Source organism: Cryptotermes secundus, unplaced genomic scaffold, assembly GCF_002891405.2.
Source record: "Cryptotermes secundus unplaced genomic scaffold, Csec_1.0 scaffold859, whole genome shotgun sequence".
Taxonomy (NCBI): Eukaryota; Metazoa; Arthropoda; class Insecta; order Blattodea; family Kalotermitidae; genus Cryptotermes; species Cryptotermes secundus.
In genome coordinates this window covers 843,237-868,778 of record NW_019723915.1, presented here as the reverse complement: position 1 = coordinate 868,778, position 25,542 = coordinate 843,237, and the positions used below count along the sequence as shown (strand labels likewise).

The window sequence follows — 25,542 nt, the reverse complement described above, 5'->3', positions numbered from 1 at the left end:
ATAATAATAATAATAATAATAATTTATTCATCTCGATTTATTTATTTTTAGTGTGTTAAAAGAGGAAATGTGTGTGGGTGTGAAACTTGGTCCGTAACATTAAGGAAGGAGCATCGACTGAAGGTGTTTCAGAACGGTTGCTGAGGAGTACACTTGGGCCGAAGAGGAATGAAATGTAAGAGGTTGGAGCTTCATTGCTTGTACCCTTTGACAAGTGTAATTACAATGATCAGCGCAAGAAGGATGGGACGGACAGAGCACGTAGCAAGCATGGTGACGTAGAGAAATGTATATAAGATTTTGGTGGGAAAACCAGAAAGAAAGAGACTACTAGGATGACCTGGTTGTTGGTAGGAGGAAATAAAATGGAACTCAGAGAAACGGGATTGGTTGGTATGAACTTGATTGGTCTGGCTCACGACAGGGATCATGGGAGAGCTTTAGTGAATATGGTAAAGAAAATTCTGAGTGAGACAGTTGAGTTGAGAGGGCGGTTCAGTTGAGAGCCAGCCTGTGAAGAGAAGACTAGGAAGTTGCTGTGAAATGGCCGCCAGTCTGGGAACCAGTTAGTTCAATTGTCAGTCGATAGGAGTTCTGCACGGGCGGCTGTGACGAAAGAACCAGAGTGTGGGAAGCTGAAGAACCTCCACTGTGTTAAATCCGTTGCCATTGGAAACTGTAATTCATAGATTGAGGACACCAATCTGTGTATCAGTGATCTGTAAAATGTAGTATCAAGTGATCAGTACATCCACTATTGAATCCATACCCCGTCTATAGACACACACCGCTAAATACCTGACGATAATCTTATAAGGGGCTTGAATCCGTAAAGAACGACTGCACGGGGGTGGGTGTTCTGTGCATGATATTCATAACTCGCTAAAATGAATACTAAATACTAAATGGAGTGCAGACTTAAGGACGTAACGCAATGAGAACTGGGTGTTGGGCCCAAGTGGAATCGCCTGTTAAGATGTTCGGCTTCCGGTTGGGCATCGAACTCCATGTCTCTTTGATGTGAAGTGCATTACAGAGCGAGGGGATGACTCTGAGGGCAGCTGCAGTAGAGGAGGCCGAGAGGACAGGGAGGAGGAAAATGAAGAATAGAGAAAGAGGGAGACAGAGAAGGATGCGGTGGGAAGGAAGAAAAATGGAAAGAGACAGAAGATATGAGAAAATGCGGGTAAATGAAGAGGAGGATTGGAAACATAACAACTATGGAGGAGGAGGAGGAGGAGGAGGAGGAGGAGAAGAAGAAGAAGAAGAAGAAGAAGAATGCGTGAGTCACGTCCGCACGGTAAACACTTGTACAGGAAAACGGAAACTTCCAAGGACACTTCGGGTTGCTTTATATTACACAAAGTTAGAATCCGCGTTTATATGGTCACTTCGGTTTACGAAGTTTGCGGTCAATGTGTAACCTGCTGTCACTGACCGCAGCGAGAATACATTCTCATCTGCTTCAAACCACAACCCTGGGGGAGTTCCCCGAAATTAGACACAATATATGCATGAATTTAGTTAAGTTCCCACACCCCGGGCTGCCGGTTTTGAATTGTTGATTTCATCATCTACTTTGTAGCACTACAGCGGAGCACTGCAACGTCTGCATACTCGTATGTCACTGACAACTCACAATGAAGCCTCGAAAGGGGTATATGCTTACAAGAAGCATTCCTTCGCTCTTTCAGGTACAAACGAACTGCAATGCGTTAGTTTATCTAAATGCATGAAATGCATACACGCATTTTTAGAGGCTTGGCCGAACGCGTGTCTCTATGGCTCAATCTCCGAAAATTGTTGAATGTATGTCCATCGAAGTTTGCATTAGAGGTATATACTTGTATGTCACCACGCAATTTCACTTCCTACTACAAAGGAGTACGCCCCGTTAAACTTTCATATGTGAAGCAGAATTTTCATATCAATATCTCAGTTTTTACTTGGATCACAGGAATCTGTTGCTTAGCAACTGGCGTTCTTTACAGAATCGTTACTTAGCAATGTGTCTGCATGCTACAATATAAGAAGATTGCCATTACTTTTCAGTTCAATTTCACATTAACATAACGTCAGTGAGCAATGGGAATGTGGAACAGTGCATTCTTAAAATGAGGACGTTTCGGCTGTTGTCACTGTAGGCGTATATGATAAAATTAGGACACAAATACTAGAACCCTTACGGTTTATGGTTGCGAAATGAACAAGGAATGGAAAATTGATGTTATGTCACGAAGAGATGCATAAAATAATACAATGGTAGAACACGTTACGGACAATTCAGTAGGCTCTGTGAAGGAGGCATGCACAAGGAACTGTGAAGAGAACGAATAGAACGGAAAGTTGGCGAAATTTCTAGATAAAAATGACAAATATTTAGAGGTCCTTGAAATATGTCTGCAATACACTAGGTAGCCTAGATAATTAATTAACATACTTTTGGTCACAAAATTAGAGAAATATGAAACTTCGGGTAAGTTTTTTTTTCCTTCTAAAAATTACAGTTGTGTTGTCTTAACGTGATTTACAATTCAAGTCGTACAGAACCTTCTGCACTGTATCGCGATTAGTACACATAGAACATGAGAAATTCATGGAGATGTTACTTTCGGAAAACCTTAGAAAAAGAGTCAATTTAGGGCTGCGCCATAGCTCAAGCGATAAGTCGCTGGCTTCCCACCCAAGTGGGATTTGCGGTGGACAAAGTGGCGCTAGGGTAGGTTTTTCTCCGAGTACTTCGGTTTCCCCTACCAATCTTCATTCCACCAAATTCTCCATCATAATTACCCGGGGCAAGTACAATAGGCCAATCAGTCGTCGCCGTGCCGAGTACACCCAGTTGGACTCCACCCCTCACTATGCGAATTAAAATTTTTAAGGATCAATTTACGAAACTGTTATGTACATAGATAGGAGGATATTAAAATATTTACATGTAAGTTGAGTGGATCCACGGATCCATCAGTGTGTTATATACTATGTACCACATAATATATTCCATATTACAGTGGGCTGGTAAGTATATTGTCACGTATAAGGGGTATGCGTGACTAATAATTGTGGGTTCTAGATTTGATGATTGGATTTACTGAACGTGCCTATTACAGTTACAGTTGATTATAACAGTTCACAAGTTGATCTCCTTCCATAAGGACGTCTTGTCGTCTGAACGTCGGACTGTTCTCTAGTCTCTACACTTCTACGTCTCAGTACGACTCACTGCAAAAGAATTACGTGTCCATTTATGAACCGTTGCGGATCGCAGAGAGAACACACACTTAAACGGTTCGTCTGTTGTAATCTGCGTATCCGTTGCCATGGTAATGCGTTGTCCAGTAACGGTCTATTCCGCGTTGCCATGGGAACGTACTCAGCGAAACCTCGGCCAGCAGATGATCATATTCCGGCTTTCAGGCGTCATGTCACAGTACAATATATTATATAGTATACATACTAAATATTACATCGGTGGATCCACTTGGCTTACATGTAAAGTGCATGATTCATTAATTGTAACTAAACAAAGGGCCTGAAGATGGCACACATGTGCCGAAACATGTCCCAGACAGAAACTCCAATCGCTGAAAATAGCATTGCGCTGACAGGAATAAAACAAATATTGACTTCAGTGATTTACACAACAGGATGCAACGAAATATGAGTGCATTAAATTCGCTTCTTTATACTACTATTTAGAACGTATTTTTGATGCCTAGGGAACCATGAGCCTGTTCTCTGGGCACCCCTGTTTGTTTCAACGCATGGAGTCTGCTAGCCTTGCCAACACGGTAAATTCCCTCCCCTGCGGAAAGCAGATAGATTACACTGCCACACATCGGTCCGATATTAATTAATTTGCATTTTCATGACATACTTACATTTACTTCTCTAACAGAAACAGAAGTCAAATTCTGATATTTTTTTTTTTGCTATTAACGTTTGTATGAAATCGTGTTTTTTGTATAAAATATTAATAATTCTTTGATTATTGAAACAGACATCGGATCGCGATTCCGGACCACATACACGGAACAGGTGAATAAGCGGTAAAGCCTCTGAACCTCGTTCGGTAACAATCCGATTGGGGTTCAGGTACCAGATACAAGAACAAACAAATAAACAAAATCCATGGCCTATAGTCCGCAAGCGAACTATATCGACCGAGCGACCGCTGCTTGTCGGCGAAATTAGTGCCAACTTCAGCGGATAGAGGGTGTCGCGTGGTCAGCGCAACGGATCCCCACGGCCGTTAATTTCGGTTCTCCAGACCGGGACCGCTATTTCCTTGAAATAGCTCCTCAATTATCCCCACGAGGCTGAGTGAACCCCGCTGCAGATCCAGTACTTCTCAGAAAATCTTGTAGCACCGTAAATCGAGCCCCCGCGGTCTTTTAAAATGTTTTTTTTTTTTTTACAAAATCTTTCCCTACCAAAAATTCTGAATGTATCTTCTGCCTTCACACCTTAATGCCTTTGACATTACTACCATAAGACACCTCTGTAAATCAAGAAATTACTCCTTACGTAATATCAAAATGGGATAGTTCTTTCCTCTTTGACTCAATTTTAGAAATGTCCGCAATATACGCTCTTCCCTCAGAGCAAGGGGCCTTGAGACACAATCTCCCTAAACAATTGTTACAATTAGTTCTACTTGTGTTAAACGCCAGTATTTTGGAAAGAACGGGATACTACATGATTTTAATACTGCACCACCACTAACATAATAATTAATAATTTATCCAATTCATTATTACCCTCAAAGATATTTTATTAACATATTTCTTCAAGTATTATGTTGTATTTTGAAAAAGAAACAGAACTTTTTTTTAAATAGACAAGACAATGGCTAATGTCCAAAAACATAATGCTTGTAGCAATATACACAAACTTTTAGATATTACAAACATATTTCTTATTAACAGAAAGTATGATGATGGAATACTGTATTGTACCTCGCCTTACTTTCGGAAATGCTTTATACGTTTCTCACACTCCCTTGCGTGTTGCTCACCATTCGCTCACACATTTCACATGAGCATATGACAATCCAACATTGTAGCCAGTACGGCGCTATTGTTTAACTAAGCCCGGTAATTAAGTGATATAATGAGACGTGTTGGAGTACGGAACCTCGCTGTCCTACTTGTCTGATTTGACAACTGTATCCGCCCCATCCCAGCCCTTTCATCGTCCGTCGATTCGTTTGGCCAATCAGTCACTCAAATACGCGATGAGGCGTGAAAAACATTACTACAATTATTGGGCAAAGATTGCAGACATCGGGGGCCAGGGAAAAGGTTCAGCTGTTGACCAAAAATCTGTGACAGACGCGCATTCAACGCACGAAAGAGAACTGGTTCATGATTTCAATATAATTTACGTTTTTGTTGATTTGCTGAGTTTTTAATTAACGTTACTTTATGGGAATTACCCACTCCCACATGGGTCAATGATAAAATGGAATTGGATTATTATTTAAAACTTTCAGACTTGAACCCACATTGTGTGAATGTGAAGTCGGATTTCTGTAGCAGCAAATGTTTGTGTTCATGAGAGGAAGAGAAATGCGACAGTTGTATTATGTTGTGCCAAAAGCCCTGGAAAGGTGTAAAGCTGGAGAGAAAACAAGAAAGACTTTAGGCAAATAAGGAAGGCAACAAGACATATGTAAAGAAAAAAAGAAATAAAGAAAGAAAGAAAGGGTGAAATAGGTAAAAAAAGTATAAAAGAATGAATCATAGCATGAATAACCGCCTCTGTGGTCTAGTGGTCAGAGTTCTTGACTACAAATCCAGAGGTCCCTTGTTCGATTCCCTGCGCTACCAGATTTACTAAGAAGTAGTGGGTCTAGAACGGGATACACTCAGCCTCGTGAAGATAACTGAGGAGATATTTCAAGGAAATAGCGGCTCCGGTCTAGAAAACCGAGATTAACGGCCGTGGGGATCCGTTGCGCTGACCACGCGACACCCTCTATCCGCTGAAGTTGGCACTAACTCCGCCGACAAGTGGAGGTCGCTCGGTCAGTATAATTCGCATGAGCACTCAAGCCACGGAATTTTTGTTTGTTTGTTTGATAGCATGAATGTTAGCACAATTTTTTAATAATGAAGTGGCAGGTATTTGGAAGATCGCGGTTGTGGCCTAATTGATATATTTATTTCAGAATTTGCCTTCAAGGACTGAGAGAAACAAGAAAAAAAAACTCAGTCAAGACAGCCGGTGTCCCGGCCGAAATTCGAACCGAAAATGCCCGGGCTACACCAACTTGCTCAACACATATGTTAATACACTAACTTTATATAAGCGTACGCTCATCAGCTCGGAATTACGTATTATTTTTTCGGAAAAACCTCGCTCTAAAAGGCGCAGTCTTTTCGTGTTTTTAACGTAGCACTCCTACTTGTATTGGAGCCGAGATAGCGCAATCGGTAGAGCTATTAGCTATGGGCTGGATGGCCGAGGGGTCGGAGTTCGAGTCCCAGTAGGGTCAAGAATTTTCTCTTCTCCACGTTGTCCAGATTGGCTCTTGGATTGACACAATCTCCTATCCAATGTGTACCGGTGTCTCTTTCCCAAGAGGAAAAGAGGCCGGGGCGTGAAGCTGACCACTCATCTCCAGCTGGCCCCACATACGCCTTCATGAAGTAGTGCTTGATTAGTTGAGCACAAGAACAGTTTCGCCTTTACCTTACTAGTACTTGTAAGCATAGTACTGTAACCACGGAACAAATTCCAGTCCTTTCCATCAGAGATTTCCCAAGAAGGTGGGGTTCTGTGGTGAAAAAGGAAAGGCAGATGAAAGCCTGATATTTTGAATGGCTCTCCTATCTGCATGCAGCAGAAAACATGCTTACAGCTGCAAGATGGCTGTATCGGCTCCGAGGGATCACTGATGAGAGTCACGCTGTCCAAACAGACGGCTTATTGGATTACTTTCGTCAGTAACCTTCAAAGCAATACAATACACATTATGCGCGACTGAAAACAAAATTGATGTTGCGCCTATGCAAACAGACGTAGAAAATGAAAGATACTGTACTCGTATAATGAACTTAGGCCAGTTAAATCCAATATAATTGGCATGAAACGGTGTTGCCAGGAAGAAAGAATTAATACAAATAACATTTTTAATTAGTGAGAGCTTGGAAGAAGGATAACAAAATGTGTTAAATTTATTAATCTCAGCGAAGCAGCTTGGGGGATATCAGTTTCACTAAACAGGATCTGCACCATGTCCAATTGCGAGCTATAGTGATATGGTTTCATTGCCAGAGAGCTGGTGGATTAGCTATTAATGGAAAATGCATCCTCTGCCTAGATACCAGGCTATGAAGCCTCACACCTCCCCCTCCAGAAGATAGCTACCTCCACCGTGAATTAGTTCCACTGGTAATTCTAATTGAAATTTTGGCGATTTTTCTCAAATATTCGAAAACATAAATAAATAAATAAAATATTTGATTTTGGGATAGTTCACTGACAGAGAAAGACCATAAGCATAACTTGGTTGTTAATTTTGAATATCAAGCACATTATGAGGAAGCCATAACATTGACAAACTGTGAATAAAAAAGTCTCAAGAAGGAAGTATACAATTTACATGTATTTGATTTCTTACCAAAGCACTGTATTCAATATCACTTGAATATTAAGAAAGAAACAGTGGACTCGTAACAAATAAAACAAGATTTTGGAACATGACGCCTGAAAGCCGGAATAGTCAAGTCAGCAGGGGCGGTCGTTGCTGGGTAACGGTTGGCTAAACACGTTCCCGAGTGTTACAGTGTCAACGAATGCACGTCCGTTGCTGGACAGCAGATTTGGTCACCATGGTGTTGCAGGCGTATCCAGTAGAATGCAGAAAAACATAGTACTGCAACCCTTAAATGAGGGAATTTCGATATGGTTCTCCCGAAGCGATAACAGGAGAGGTACTGACAGACATAGCAATGAGTGGTAGCTGAGAAGCCGTGACTCGTACTGAGTAGTAGAAGGCTGAGCTTCTTCGGGAAGTAGGGGAAACATACTGAGAGATTTGTTATCAAGAAGCAGTTCAATGTGTAAATTGTTCTAATTAAGTGTAACTTCAATAGAGGCGTCCAATAATCTGATCATAAAATCTAGAACCCACAATTATTAGTCACGCTACCCAATATGCGTGACAATATCTAAGTTAGCAATTCATATTCAATTAAACGAAAAAGAGAGTTAGCAATGACGGAAGTTAATTAGGTTTTCCGAGAGCGAATTGTGTTTAGTAAAATTTTTCCTCCTCTTCCTCCTCCTCCTCCTACTCCTTCTTTCATTTAACAGCCAAAGTAGCTTAAGACAAACGTTCAACAGAAAAACGAAGAAAGAGCGCAAAGGAGGACGAAGAAAGAAGGAAATTAAGGGACGAGGAGAAAATTAAGAAGAGATGGAAAAGGAGGGGAAGTTGGAAAATGAAGAGAAAGAAGACGAGAAGAATAAGAAAGAACGGCCATAAATAATATCAGATAAAAAGAAATGCAGGAAACTTTTGTTTATTAACACTGTTAACATCAATCTTACTCAGAGTAGGAGTTACTGAGCGAGAAATGCCGTTTATATCATTGGAAGAGTCAACGGGCAATGCTATAAGAACACCAGCAAATATGAACCACGTACGCCGTCTGCTGAAAGCCCACCGTACCGTCCGGGCGCTCAAAATAAGACAACGCTGGCTATCGAGCTAGGCTGAGAACCTATATTACGTTACATGGTTATCTAGAGGGCGGCTTGTATAATAAAGGATTGCCTTTTGTATTCAATATGTCACACAAATCCCCTTTACACCACTCCAAATCGATTTTCTCCAGCTTGGTCATAAGAGTAAATGGCTGTTTATAGGTTCCAGTCTAAAATATGTAAATCTTCCTCGACCAGGAGGTTCTAGCACGCGATGTCGCGTGGCGAAACCACGACGCTACATAGGGCACCAGTGCAAAGCTTCAATACGTACATCCTACCCAATTCATTTTATCACAGTACCGCATCGAAATACTTTAAAATCTAATACTTACGAAATTATAAGAATTTCAGTTGTTTATGTGTGCAACCAGTTAAGTGTGAATATCATATGCTGCTTGCACACTAATCTAAAAAAGAGTTCTGGGAAGAACTAATAGAATACTTTCCTTTGATACGACACCAGAGGAACAGAAAAAGAAAAAAATTGGGGGAGACATAGACATACAAACATAAAAGTGATCTCACAAGCTTCTTTATTTTTTAAATAAAGAAAGCAGGATACAAAGTTGGTGGCTTTATGATTTTGCAATCTGTGTGAAGTTTAAGAATAAATCCCGAAAAAATGTTGGCACGTCAACTAACTAAAAAAAAAAAACTCCGTGGTTTTAGTCCGCAAGCGAACCATACCGACCGAGCGACTTTCGCTTGTCGGCGAAGTTAGTGCCAACTTTAGCAGATAGAGGGTGTCGCGTGGCCAGCGCAACGAATCCCACGGCCGTTAATTTCGGTTTTCTAGACCGGAGCCACTATTTTTCCATTCAAGTAGCTCTTCAATTATCCTCACGAGGCTGGGTGGATCCCGTTCTAGACCCACCACTTCTCATTAAACCTGGTAGCACCGGGAATCGAACCAGGGACCTCTGAATCTATAGCCAGGAACTCTGACCGCTAGACCACAGAGGCGGTCAAGAAACAAATGCGACTACAAATAATTCTGGTCAGTTGAAATATGTTTACAACAGGTTCTAGTTTCTGATTAGGTGGTGTATTGTAGCCAACTGATAACACGACACAGGATCTTCTTTCAACAGTTATTAGCAATTCAGACGGTTAAGAAATAGCTGATTTTGTGCAACCGGAAAGTTAAATATAATAATTCCCCACACCAGCTCGCCACTTAAACCTGTTCTCAGGCATCTGAATCCCTTACAAATAATCATATATTGTATTTCTAAGATCCATTTTTATAATATTCGTCGGTCTACTTGTAGCTACCTAAGAAGTCCCTTCTTTTATTCTAGTGGTACTCCTCAGAAATTCAACAATATCGGATGTCCCAGATTGGTCAGTAGTTTATGTGTATTAAAATTTCAACAGAAGACTCCAATAAAAACTATAAATTTTATAGTATAACAAAAACTCAAGGCTAATATTGATCGCATTATTCGATAGTTTTATAAAATACCACTATACAATATTTATTGTGTTTTGTCGGACAGAACATTAGACTAATAATCTGACTGTCTTCACCTCTTCATGTCTGCGGTTCGTCTGAAACGTCAAGTCGATGTAGAATATACAAATGCACATGAGTCAATTTGTTCCTGCGTTTGTAGGGCGGGCTATAAGGCGCGTTAGTGTCGATGCTTGTGTGCGCCTGTTTTATATGTTACATTCAATTCAGCTTCTTGACAGGGAGCTCACAAAGCTCCACGAAGTGGCAGAATTGCCTTAGCACAAGACCGTAAGTTGCAGCTGAACACTGCCTCAAGGTCCCTGTATCATCTCATAACAAATATCCCAGAGGTAATAAGAATTTCTAGGCAAGAACACTAATTGATATTGACATTGTCTTACAGCGTAAGTGAACAATATTTCACTGAACGGTTCACAATGTTCACTTCGATGGCCGCACAAAAGTGTAAAGGTCGTCACATGCGGTATGCGGGCCGCGTAGTGGATATCAATATTTTAAGCGAATATTTTGTACGTGCTTCTAATTTTACTGCTACTTGATTTCATGATCCTATAAATATTGAAGAAAGACAAAATTTTAAAATATTCACTGCAAATGTTATACGTGCTGTAATTCTTACTGTAACAGAGAGATTCAGGTATGTTAGCAAGAAATCATGAAGGCTGTACAATATGCGAGACAAAAGCAAAATAAGAAGTTATGGGAAGAACCAATCGTCCACTTTAATTTGATACAAAATGGATTGAGCAAAGAAAACCAAAAAATTAGGAAGAGAGACATACAGATACGCAGACAGCAAGGCGATCTCATAAGCCTCGTAACAGAAATTGTGGGGGAAGGATACACAGTTATAAACCTAAAGAATTAGGGAGGATACATAGACAGATGGACAGACGGATACAAAAATAGCGAGCAAAGCGAATTCACAAATTTCCTTTTGTTTTTTCGAAATAAAGGAAACTTTGCTAAAATTGCATTACTTAAGGCAGTTGGGGTTCAGAAGGGGCAAGACCAATCAGCCGAAGTGGCAGCAGTGGTTGGATGCGGCATAGCGAGGAGTAATCAGAAGAAGGGATCAGGTACCGGAATTGGGGTGTTAACGTATGAAGCAACACAGCGCTCTCTCTCAGCAGTATGGGTTCGATCTAACAAGGCCATAAATGCAAGGGAGCAGAGCTCTGAACAGCAGCCTCCATTGCGATAACTTTGGAGTGGTCGGACGTAGCGAGACACTCAAGTGGCCCTTTCCACAAGAAACATGCTTTGCGATACCGTGCCTCGGCAACACGCACTGTGCATCAGGTATTTGTAGAAGCACTGAACATGACACCACAGAGTTCTTTGAGACTTTACATTCCCTTGTGAGTGGCTTCTCCTCACACACGAAACAGCGATAATATATGTAGGTAAAAACCGAGATTAACGGCCGTGGGGATCCGTTGCTCTGTCTGACCACGTGACACCCTCTATCCGTAAAAGTTGGCACTAACTTTGCCGACAGAGGCCGCGCCATAACTAAAGCGGTTAGTCGCTGACTTCCCACCGCGGCGGCCCGGGTCTGGTCAAGTGGGATTTGTGGTGGACAAAGTGGCGCTGGGTCGGGTTTCCCCTGCCAATCTATATTCCACCGAATTCTCCAACATCATAATCACCCGCGGCAGGCTACAATAGGCCAAGCAGTGGCCGCCGTGCCGAGTGGACCCAGTTGGACTCCACCCTCCTCTAAGCCAATTAAAAAAAAAATTGCTGATAAGCAGCGGTCGCTCGGTCGGTACAGTTCGCTTGCGGACTATAGGCCACGGAGTTTTTTTATGTACGTTCACACGAATAATTGAAGGGCGAAAAGTATGTGATTTTCTTGTTGCTAGTGGGGTGGGACTAAGTTCCTTGTACTGCGGCCACTTCTGGCCTATTGTACCAGCCCCAGATTACAGGTCAGGGTGATTGTGGAGCAATTGGTGGAATGAAGATTGGCAGGGGAGAACGAAGTACTCGGAGAAAACCTGCCCCAGCGCCACTTTGTCCACCACAAATCCCACTAGACCAGACCCGGGATGGAACCCGGGCCGCCGCGATAGGAAGCCAGCGACTAACCGCTTGAGCTATGGCGCGGCCCAAAAGTCTGTGATACATAAGGCCTATTAGACTAAGCATTAACTCTTAGGAGTCCGGTTAAAGAAGAAAACTGGTTATTGGGGATTATTTAAACCATAAACAATTAAAATTATGAGTATGGTCGTTTTTGTTGCAGCACCGTATAATTCGGAGAAATCCCGACGTTTCGGAGTAAGTCAAGCAAGAAACTAACAGAAGCAAAATGCAAGCTGGGTGAACTGCATATAAAAAATCAGGCGCTCTACAAGTCAGTCCAATCCTGGAACGAAATGTGGGGCAGACAACAGAAGTGACCACTGCAGGGAGACTCAGATCCTAGGGGTGCCTCGTTCATGAGGCTTGATTTTCCAGGAGTGGTTTTGTCTGCTTCCTGCTTGCTCCTATTGGTTTCTTGATGGCGTTAGCCTCCGATATGTCGGGATTCCTTGGCACTACCCGGCATTGTGACCTAGAATATCAAATGCAGTAGACCAAAGTAGACATCTGAATAGTTAAGACAGACTCTGTTTCGTGATATATGGGCCCACTAGCATTTCAGCCGAGCTCGGCAAACCCAGTTACTTGGGATTATTGACATATCACAGAACTAAGGTATTTTGACATATTTCAAGCTATTGTATCCTAATTTTTGAAGTGAATTTTCCTTAGAGATAGCATGCCTGTGAAGTCTACTGCCACGACTAGTTCCTTTATTGAATTAGTGACCACGTGAACTGGCTATACCGCTATGACTCCATATTTTGGAATCAGGCTGTGTCAGTTACTCCAGGCCAGACGCAGTGATTATACTGTCATGGTTCGGTTCAACCTTCTACCATTTGTTTTACCTATTTACGTATAATACCAGCTGCCCCGAATCTGTATTCTGAAATTAAATAGCATCATTGCCTCAGAAATAAGCAGGCCTGCGTTTATACAGCATGGCCGAGTTTCTGGAATTAGGTATTCACAGGTTCTCCTATGCTCGCTCAGAAATGAGTTTTAGACAGAATAAAGGCTTGACTTCTGGGAAAGCCACGCTTAATAGATTATATTTATGCTTTTGTTACGGGAGTTACGATTTCCGTTTTCATGCGATATTCGGTGATCTACTTAGATTGCGATAAAATGAAAATAGATATGCGGTTTCGAGGCTACAGGTGTTGTGTTTTATGGGCTGGTACCCGAGTCTGATCCATACTGTCGAAAGCTTTGAGTTGCAAACGAACCACCATAGAATTTATCACTCTGCGATTGGCATTTGGACAGAGTTTGTTTCGCGGGAGAAGTGGATTAAGTAGACCAGAGTAGCTGCATCAACATGCTCTGATTTGCAGCTTTAAGAGATAAATGCGAATCCAATGGGACGAGTTTTTATGGTAGATACAGGAATATCCCAATCGCCTGTTTCAGAGGCTGTTTAACGCATGATAATGAGCTTTCGTGGGAACAGATCAAGGTAGAAGCAGACACTTGAGACTTTGTGGTGGACATGTATTGTAATGTGACGCACTGCTAGGCAACGGTAAGCTAAACACATTCCCGAGCGTTACGCTGTCAACACGAATTGACGTCCGTTACTGGACAACGGCATTTGTTACTAGGTTACTATAGGTGTATCCGCCACAATGCAGAGATGAACGGCTGTGCTAGAATCCTTGAAGTTGGTGATTTCTATACGGCTCTACCGAAGTTATAACAAGGATGACTTCGAGTAGATCCGGATCCAGATTTCGAGAGACTTGAGTCTCTTCAAGATTCATTCGACAGGCAGTTCAATAGTTGATAAAGCAACGACTAAGCAAGCAGACGCTGAAGACTTTACTTTATGTGCTATACTTACAGGCAGACCGCCTCTATGCTATAGTGGTCAGAGTCCCGGGTTCGATTCCCGGAGCTACCAGATTTTCTGATAAGTAGTGGGGCTGGAACGGGGTCTACTAAGCCTCGTGAGGATAATTGAGGAGCTATTCAAAGGAAATAGCGGCTCCGGTCTAGAAAACCGAAATTAACGGCCGTGGGGATTCGTTACGCTGACCAAGCGACAACCTCTATCCGCTAAAGTTGGCACTAACTTCGCCGACAACCGGCGGTCGCTCGATCGGTATAACTCGCTTGCGGACTAAAGCCAAAGTTATAGTTACAGTAATCTTTAGAGTGTTATAATTATTTGTAGTTACGACTTGTGAGTATCCAATAAATCGATTCACCAATCTAAAACCCCGTCTACAAGTCACTAAAACATATAACAATACCAGATAATAACATATTCAAATTTACAATTTCCATAGTGAAAAGAAAGGCAAAGGATTTTCCAGAGGGAAATCATGAAAGAGCATGAGTACTTACACAGAAAAAAATATAAGGCCTAAATAGGGTGTCATGTAGCTTTTCGGATTTCAAAGACAGGGATGCAAATTACAGGGGCAACATGATACTGACCTTGAAAAATAAAACTGAAAGAACTGAAATAAAAATATCTACGCCTATCATACGCTGCGTCCCTATTAGGATCAAAGTAGGGACAATAACAAGCAATAACAGAAAACGTACTTAAATGCTTAAATGTGTTATCTGTGTTCATTAGCAAGACCTACAATCCGAGATGAAAAGAGGAATACACATGTAAGAATGGAATTAGAGATCAGTAATATTACACATAAATTTTTATTTTGCGGAAATAAAAATTGCGTCGAAACGTTAAAAGAACGAATAAGGATCTTTGTCACACGGAAAGTTCTGAATAGTACTCATGAGGCAAACAGAACATTAAGCGCGGGTTGTCCAAAGAGAAGAGATTTCATTGGCTATGAAGCAGACCAAAGGCCTAGTCCTTGAAGTTGTTGTTCATGATATGAATGAAGATAACCGATCTGCAGCCATGCAGATATTTTGTGAATAAAATATATTTGTATTTTCTGTTTCATACATGTCAATNTCGAGGCTACATAAGGAGCAGCGAAGGCTATTCACAGTTAGTCCTCGAGCTACCTCCGAGTTAGTTCCGAGTTAGCCAGCAACCAGTCAGTTGTATTCTGGCATTTGGAGTGTAGTATTTGTGATAATGCAGATAGCAGTAATTGTGAATCTGTAATTTGGGTGATTGTAAGTGCGAATGTGAAATAAAATTCGCTATACCAAATACGGCGTGAAGTTATTTGTCGCGTTATACACCCAATACATGCCAAATATATGTTCAGTTCTGACAATCTTCCTCATTTCATTACCCGTAACAATGCCCGCACGTTTGCCTAAACTTTCTCTCTCCTCTCGCTCCAAGTTTGTAGCACAGGACAGATTTCTCAGTTTCATGATCATTTTACAGACGGTAGGACTCCTTAGACGAGTGATCAGATCGTCGCAAGGCCTCTACCTAAACACAGGACAACATAAATACAGAATAAACACATACACAAACACCAAACATCCGTTCCTTGTGTGAGATTCGAACCCACGATCCCGGTTTCCGAGCGAGCGAAGACAGTGCATGCCTTAGACCGCTCGGCTACCGTGACCGGCAGTGTATAAGAATAATATATAAGAATTCAGTACGTACCTCACAGGAAACAGATCCGAACCCACGATCCCGGCTTCCGAGCGAGCGAAGACAGTACATGCCTTAGACCGCTCGGCTACCGTGACCGGCTGCACCTCAAACGGTAGTGTAAAATTCTCGTCGAAACTAAAGATGACGCGCGGGCGTGTGCGTGCGTTTATATATGCCTCATTACATTGAAAGGAAAAGCAGAAATGTCACAATAAGAATATTCAGAAGAGCCTTCCAATAATTTCTTCCCAGCATTCAGCTGGATTAATATCATCACTGGCACTGGCTCTCCAGAATTAAAATATGAAGCATAATGTAAGCAAAACACAGCCCTAAAAATATTATCTCACCCGGAGCTCCTTATTTAATCATATTTTCCATACATCACATCGCAGTCTCATCCAGGGAAATGCTAATATCATACACAGCTGCGTGAACTTAACGGGGCACAGTCATTTCTTTCCTTTGGTATTTAAATAACAGAACATAATATAAAATGAAAAAGCGAAACATTGCCATTGGCAACATACGAGAGTTACCGAGCGAACGAGGGTAAACGACGGTAGATGGCGGTACAGGGCGATCCAGAAATTAAACTGTCACCTGAGTGGACGAATTCTTTCTTGTTCTTAAGATCATTTAATGATACTTTTCCAGTACATAATTTATCAGTTGTAAGATGAAAAATAACTGAGGGTGTCAGATTTGAATGCCGAGGAAATAAGTGACCATAGATAATTTGAATGTACTGTCCATCTGTAAGTCAGCAAGATGGAGAGAACATCACTTGTCAGATGCCTGCAGAAGACTCTAAGTAAGCATTGCTAATTACAGCAACAGAAAAGAAAATTAAATTAATATTCTTGCATCAGCACCCTTCACTACATTTACACGTTATGACATGAAGGCTGGAAACCGGAATAGCACATTGCTAGAAAACGGCTCGCTAACACGAGTTTCTATGGAGATACGGATTCATGCAGACCGACTTGGTATGGAACGTGCTTTCCATATCAACATAATCAAAAATAATTTCCATGGATACGCGCTAGGCTATAAAAGTGGTAGTGCAGTGAAGATTGTTTCAGTCGTGGTTCATTCGTAATAGAATTCAGAAGGCAGTTAAGTAGTTGAGTGTTCAGCTTTGGAGTGGTAACCTGCGGACAACGGAAGCCGAAGAAGTGACCGATTCGTAAATCAGGACCAAATCGGTCATGACAGAAGAGAAGACACTTGTAATCCAGTAAGGAATGGAGTAAATTTTACACATTCATCGACTGTGAGCTGTTATAATTGCCAATAAATCTAATAATCAAATCCAGAACCCGTTATTATTAGTCATGAAACCCCGGAAAAGTGACAATATTACCAATGGTTTGTTCTTGTGTAAGATAACCAAAATGTAATGACGATTATACGTAGTATACACTGTACTACACGGACTGGAGTTCAGCAGGAGTTCGGTTTGCGCCCCATCTGTAATGTAACATGACCGCATAAACTTCAAAGTAAATTTACTTTCCGTGCGTTCGCCCTCTTCAGTTACGAGACAGTCAAGTATAAATTTCACTTCAGTCAGACAATACTATGCATTTCAGGACAATATCGCAGCGTCTTTAATTTGTCGGAATTCTATCCTCTAACCCACACATCACACTGCCCCCAAGCTTATGTGATGCACGCTGTTTCCATGAACAGTATTCTGGTGATCGAGCCATGGCTTCAGGAGCAACAGGTGTAGCATGGAGGATATTCCTCTAGAAGTCTTCTGGTGATATAGTCCCGGCAGTAAAACCGTCACAGTTGTATCTGGTGTGAAGACAATGGTAAAAAAGGTAAAGCTATTCCTGTAACAGACCGTGCAGGCCCATAGGGTTGTGAGACGTCGAGGTTCTCATATTTTCTAGACAATCGGCCCACAGATGACGGTGAGGATGTCAGCCTTACGACCCGGCCGACCTTTACACCCAGGAATATTGCTGATACTCATTTCTGTTAGAGGCTAAGTCGACCCCCGGGCGATAGTGCAGCTGGAAGGATTAGGTCAATTGAAAAATCCAATAACCTCATCGGGAATCGAACCCTCGACCTTTAGGTTTGTAACATAGTGCCTCAACGAACTGCGCTACCACGTGCGCCGATGTGAAGACAATGATATTACTTAACTGGAGACCAGCCGAGAAATTGTTGTGTAGTGAAATGCAACAACTAGGTTGCGAAACCACGAAATATGTTGGTACTTGTACAGTCATTAGTCACCATCTGTTACGGAAATAACGCCTTTTCAAGAGCGTCATATTACTTCGAAACGCATGTAACATTTTTATTTGGATCAGTGTTTGTTGTTACAAGTCACGAACATGGCCGCTGTTCAGTTCACTACAAGCCCAGCAACGGCTGCGTAGGCGCGTATATTCCTTTGGGCAAATACATAATTCCAGAAGACTCATAGATGAAGGCGCCACCTCTAGTCCATATAGTCATCAGTCAACACAATATAAAGAAGCAGACTCTCCTACTGTCGCAGCTTCTTCTGTATTGGGCATTCGCAGTTCAAATAGAGCACAGTTTTTCAATCTTTTTCAACTCACGGAACACCGGACAAGGAACTAAAACTGTCAAAGCACACCATCAGTTATTTAAGGGGGGATTTTATCATTAAAAAGATGAATAATACGATTATGTTTAAAAGTTCAACAGCTAAAATTTGAATCGTTGTATTATTGTATTATTTTGAATGGATTTCGAGGATTTTATTATTCTCCATTTTTTCTTTTCGAACTTATCCAAAACTCCCCCCGGCACACCTGCGGACCCTTCGCGTCACACCAGTGTGCTGCGACATACCGGCTGCAAATCTCTGTATTAGAGGCTACAGAGCTGGAAGCAAAATTCCATGAATGAATGAATGTATAAGGTTGTGGGCCTTCTCGGCCCTTGCACCGCGACCTACAGTGGTCTATTAGCAAAATTCCATTAAAGATATTCTACTGTTCTTTTTGTCATGTGGCAATTTCACTGGCCAGCATCCTATAGAACCCCTAAACATGACGTTACCCTAGTGGGTTGGAGTGGCGAGTGGATTTTACCTTTAACTGTATAGCTGCATTGATTTACGCTCAGAGCCTTGGCCCCATATACCGTATTACGCCATAAAACCTCTCTCTCCTCACAAATCGTAATAGCAGGGGCGTGCAGTTAAATAGAGGTGTGCCCCCCCCCCACACACACACACATACACACACACTTGTGCACATAAAATGTACAGCAGTGCATGCCTTCAGCTAAAGAGCAAATAAACCCGAATTCAATTACACAAACAATTTCTGAAGTTCAAAGCTCAGGAAAATATCTTGTACTGCTCTACAGCCCTTCCTCACACTCAAGCAGCGCGCTTTCCCTCCTGAAATCCATTCAGAGGACTACAGCATTTTGCATGAATACAAACAAAAGAGAGAGGCCAGTCCTCTAGAAGTAGCTCTATAAGCCAGTGGGTTACAGCCGCATTCTCATACATATGTGTTACAGCGCATCACCTCATAGGTACCCTGCATGTTGCCACTCGCAAACTCTCTTTGTGCAACAGTGTAACATGTACGTTTTATTATCGGCACTGCGATTCTGTATTTCAGCATCAAGTTGCACATCTTTAGATACGCGCCCATGTATCAAGTCCGTCAATGATGCAACAATCATTAATATCTATAAATTACAATATCTGATTCTATATTCTTTCTAGATAAAAGCAGCGTTTATTTCGTTCGTTTATCACAAAAATTGTAGAAATCATAGCATTTTCAGTAATATGCTTACAATTTTTAATACTCTACAATGGCGGGCATTTAAATTAACTCCAGCCTGCTGCCATTACCGGAATTTAAATAGCCCGTCTCTTAAAGGTTTTAAAATAAATTCATCATTTAATACTAACACATGTTTCGGTCACAGATGGCCATCCTCAGGTGTTTCAACGTACAGTTTGGACGCATTGAAACACCTGAGGATGGCTGTGTGTGGCCGAAACATGTTGTGTCGGTGTTAAGTGGTGAATTAATTTTAATGATTGTTGCATCATTGACGGACTGTCAATGTTTAATGTTATATGCGATTTACGAAGACCAATACACTAGCATTGATGTCGCTTTATTACTGATACGAACCTACCGTAAACCTAAAACAACGTAGATAACAAATTCCACGATAAGAAAATTTTCTTATAATTTAAATACAACTTACATCACATCAAAAATGCAGCACATAAAAGATATCGATCAGATGTCACGTACAATTTCCGTACGAAGTAATAAGGCGACTTTTACAGACAATTATAAAACTGAAGAACACTGTCGGCTTGGATATGACGCGGTGTGGTCCGACATATCTCTTGCGACATTTCGGAGGAACTTCGCTAAGCATATACCAGACTATACGGCACCATATTCCAGATTAAGTAATCTACATAGTCACCACCTTCACAATCTCAGATGATGAATTTACTGTGGGCTATCATATGAAGCCAGAAGGAAAGAGACCACTAGGAAGACCAAGTCGTGGATGGGTGGATAATGTTAAAATGGATCTTATAAAGATAGGATGGGTGATACGAACCGGGTAGCTCTGGCTCAGGGTAGGGACCAGTGGAGGGCTCTTGTGAACACGGTAATGAACTTTCGGGTTCCATAAAATCCTGGGAAGTTCTTGAGTAGCTGCACAACTGGCGGCTTCTCTAAAAGGGCTCAGCCTCATGAGTGAGTGATTATCATATGAAAAAGGATTTATATTAGCCCTTTGAGGCTCCACAGAAAAATCTAACTCAAGCCCCAGAGTGCAGCCCTCTTAATATCAGGATCATTTAATTTCATTTGTTGTTGTTGTTCTTCTTCTTCTTATTCTTATTCTAGCCTGTTCCCATTCAGAATTAACTCTGAAGTTATTAATCTTACAGAACTCCTTGGATGCGTGATAAGCCCGTCGCAGGTTCGATACCTGTACAGGGCAACATAAAGAATGAACACAGATATCCGGGCCTCGAGTGGGATTCGAATCCACGATCCCAGTGTTCGAGCAGGCGAAGAGATTTCGAGCCTTAGACTGCGGGGCGACTGTGACCGGCTCGTTCAGTAGCACTGAATATGAAATATGAGGAAGAAAACACGGCCCCCGACAAGCGACCACTTTATGTATTCACGGTAAGACGCATAAAGACAAAGTACTGTCCTATGCATGAGAATGGGCGCTCCGTCCTGCGGTCTAATAAGGCTTACACAAACGTAAAGCAAGCAATTAACAAAACTCTCATTTAAATGGTCTTCCACCCACATATTTCAAACTGAAATTTTGGGAATATTATAATTCAGTGTTTCTGTTAATAATGATGACGATGACAACCACAATAATAATAATAATAATAATAATAATAAGAAGAAGAAGAAGAAGAAGAAGAAGCAGAAGAACAACAACAACAACATCATTGCAATTTTTGTTTGTCAAATTAAAATGCAACAGATAAAATATTTATCATAGATATAAATATTTTTTCGGGAGCCGGGATAGCGCAGTAGGTATAGCGACTGGCTACAGCCTGGACGACCGAGGGGTCGGAGTTCGAGTCTCAGTAGAGTCGAGAATTTTCTCTTCTACAAGTCGTCCAGACCGGCTCTGGAGTCCACCCAACCTCCTATCCCATAGGTAGGAGGGCTTTTCCCTAGGGGTAAAGCGGCCGGGGCGTGAGGACGACTATTCACCTCCAACTAGTGCCGAGGACAAGAAAATGTGGATCTACACACCCACTCCCTCATACGTCTTCATGTCATAGTGCTTAATTAGTTAAGCACAGGGGCAACTTTACCCTTTTTATAAAGAGGAATGCTCCTCTAGTCACCTCGAATGCAACCAGCTCATAAACCTGTTACTCGCGGACTGCTTAGTGAGTACGTGCTTGTGGGCATATTTACTTCAAACACAGCCCATTCAGCCTTCTGTTCAAGTTGCTGGACTGTCCGGAACCCAATCTTTGGGGTAAATGGGCCACAATTTTGGAGGTAACCAGTTTACACCTTATAGTGTTTCAATGTAAGATGAGAGTAACTTGTTCGCCACGCCTCCATACACCTTTACGGCACTGCAGTTTAACAAGTGTAAAACGCCCTCTTTAATAATAATTAGTTTTACTCGTGCTTCATTAACCAACAGATCATGCAGACGTATGAGGTATAGCATCGCCCATTCGTAACATCGACAAGCAAAGGCATTGTTAACTTCACGCTCTGGCCACATTGCCTCGGGTTTCTAATGGGTGGGGGCTGGTCACACCAGGGACGGACTGGTTCCTCTGCAAGGAGGGAAACATTTCTGCCCTGCGGGGTATCGAACCCCGATTCGTCCATCGCACAGTCCTAGCCTAAATATGGAACACTTCGTCGATGGGTTAATTTCGCCCGTTGCTATGAAACGAATCTCTTGTAGTCGCGGAAATACATTTCGGTACAAATAACGATGGAAACCCCACTGTTATGCTTTCATCTTCCAGGTAAATATTTCCTAGGCTTTGCTGCCTAGGAATTGTTAGCCGTTGACTAGTGACGGACGTCTTATAGTCCGACTTTCAGGCAGCACGTCATAGTATTATGAGCAGTTTTTAATACAATCCATTAACTTCTACTTGAGCATCGTTTGAAGGAGGGAATACATTGGACTAACACGTCCAAAATGGAATTCCGTCAGTAACATTTAATATATGTAAGATATGAGGCTTTCACGGCGGTGACTATGAAGAAAGCAGTCTTCTGGGATTTGGCACCGTGTATATGTGGTGTTAACCGGCGTTTCGGAGGAACGTATCGCCTCCATCTTCAGGGTAGAAGAAAAAATATAAGAAATCTGCAAGCTAAGAGACCGTGAGAACCGGTAAAAGCAGACTGCTTTCTTCAGCATTTAATATAGCCCCACTATACGCTTCAGCAAACCTCACTTGAGCAGCTTCGGGGTTGACACATTTGCCCGACCAGAGATCCAAAAGGATGGACAAGACTCCTACAAAAGTACTGCATCCGTAGACTTTGAAGTTTTGGTATAACTTACACTTTGAAGCACCCTACAGTATCTACTTATAATTAACTTTCATATAAGTAATCTACTTACACAAAATCAAATAGCATGCCAAAATATTATAGTTAGAATAAAATAACCGAACAACCCTGCGTTAATTATATTCCAAATTCTAAGAAATTTAATTTTAAACTGCAATATTCAACCTACAACATCGAACAGCAATACTCATGAGTACCAGTCAACGTAAATTACTTTAATGGCATCTGATGTGGTGCTTCTGTGAATACCTCCCCTTCTAGTGCACTAGCATATTTTGAAACAGTCCATGGCCGTTTCCTTTCAAGTCCTTTCAGATTCATTATTTGCATAAGTTCCAAAGTTCAACGCTATTTAACCAATGCAGCTGGCAAAGCGCCATTACATTACTTACGAATTGGTCAAGAAAGATAAAGACACTCCAATACTCAATCTCTTTCAAATCAGCTCCATTTTACTGTTACTCACACTTGCTTGCCTCCAACGTTACTTGCATCACTGCAGCCAGCTTCGTGGGTGAAGAGAGAGCAGCACTATACACACGCATATCATGAATCTATACTCACACAGTTAAAATAAAATGGCTTCAGTTCAATCAGTATGAATGTTCAAATTATAAACAACGGTATGCATGCACTCTTTGTTATCTCACATGCAATTTCTAACGAAATATGCCGTTAGAGTAAAAGCCACATCACTCTCTCACTTGCACTAACTAACGTCATGTATTCGTCAAAGATCGGCAGAACTTCGACCATTTCCGGCAAGCAGCTTCGCCTTCAAATGCTTGCATCACGTGACAGTAATAACAAACTCTGGCCGCGGCACAGCGCCACAGCGCGGTTAGTCGCTGGCGTCGCTGGCTTCCCACTGCGGCGGCCCGGGTTTGATCCCTGGTCTGTTCAAGTGGGATTTGTAGTGGACAAAGTGGCGCAGTGCCGGTCACGGTAGCCGAGCGGTCTAAGGCATGTACTGTCTTCGCTTGCTTGGAAACCGCGATCATGGGTTCGAATCTCACTCAGGGCATGGATGTTTAGTTTGTTTGTGTATAGGTAGAGGCCTTGCAACGAGCTGATCACCCGCCCAAGGAGTCCTACCGAATGTGTAAGATCTAGAAAAACCTAAGTGAACGAAGAAGTTCATGGAGGTAGGCCTAGGCCCACTGGGGCTGTAGTGCCAAGGAAAAAAAATGTGACGCTGGGGCGGGTTTTCTCCAAGTACTTCGGTTTCCCCTGCCAATCTTCATTCCACCAAATTCTCCATCATCATAATCACCCGGGGCAGGTACAATAGGCCAATCAGTGGCCGCCGTGCCGATTGAACGCAGCTTGACTCCTGGCCCCCACAAAGCGAATTTAAAAAAAAATAAATAAATAACTCTACCGGCGGGGGCATGAACCATGAAGGGTTAGGCTTAATTGCTCCTTCCCAAAAGCAAGCTGACTTGGCCCTTCCATTTCTGTTTCTTGCGGGTTTATCTCCTTTTCTTAACAGTCTGTATTCGAGGTCTAATTTAATATTCTACTTGTGTTGCGATAAATTCGTTGGTAGTTCTGGTCTCACTGATGATATCTGCCCTCTGCACTTCACCAAACCTTATTCTGATACTCAAAACAAGGAATTACTTCCATGCATAGTTTTAGTTTGAAATCCTGAAGGGAAGAAACCAATTGAAAGACGTAAGCATAGATGAGAGGATAATATTAAAATGGCTTTTTAAGAAAAATGTCTGAATAATGTTGATTGCTGCTGAGAGGGACAAGTGTTGAGTTCTTTTGAATACGGCAATGGTCATTGACGTTCCATAAAACGAGAGGAAGTTCTTGAAAAGGTGAGAGACCACTAGCTTACTTACTTACTTACTCATGGAGCTGAGGCCATATGGAGGAGCCGCCAATTCTGCAGCTACTCAAGAATTTCCCAGCATTTTATGGAACCCGAAAGTTCATCACCGTGTTCACAAGAGCCCTCCACTGGTCCCTATACTGAGCCAGATCTATCCAATTCATACCATCCCATCCTATCTCTCTAAGATCCATTCTAATATTGTCCACCCACCTATGCCTTCCTCAACACCCTGTTCTCAAACACCCTCAGTCTATGTTCCTCCTTTAATGTCAGAGACCAAGGTTCACACCCATACAGAACCACAGGCAAAATTATAGTTTTGTATATTCTAATTTTTATGTTTTTGGACAACAGACGAGAAGACAAAAGGTTCTGGACTGAATAGTAGAGAGCATTACCCGAGTTCAATCGCCTCTTAATTTCTTCCTGAATCAGGTTTCGATCTGTTATCGTTGTTCCCAAATATCTGAACTGTGCCACATTTTCAAAACATCTGTTTCCTGTTTCCCTGTCGTGATTTTTTTTTTTTGGTGACCAGACAGTAACATATACTTAGTTTTCTCTGTGAATACTTCTAGACCAACCTCTTTACTTGCGTCAATTAAAGTTTCTGTTTTTTTCTTTATGGTATCTACATTATCACCCAGTAGATTCACATCATGCCGGTCACCGTAGCCGAGCGATCTAAGGCATGTACTGTCTTCGCTCGCTTGGAAACCGGGATCGTGGGTTCGAATCCCACTCAGGGCATGGATGTTTAGTTTGTGTGTGT

At 41.9% G+C, this 25,542-nt stretch overlaps 1 protein-coding gene across 1 annotated transcript in view; it reads right to left on the bottom strand.

Annotated features, from left to right (window-relative positions):
* Nucleotides 1–23,621, bottom strand: part of LOC111862160 (nucleolysin TIA-1) — an 872,186-nt gene extending 848,565 nt beyond the window's left edge. The window contains exon 1 of the mRNA XM_023847344.2: nucleotides 23,391–23,621. The gene's annotated coding sequence lies outside the window, so the exon portion shown is untranslated. The remainder of the gene's footprint in view (nucleotides 1–23,390) is intronic.
* Between the last annotated feature and the right edge of the window lie 1,921 nt (nucleotides 23,622–25,542).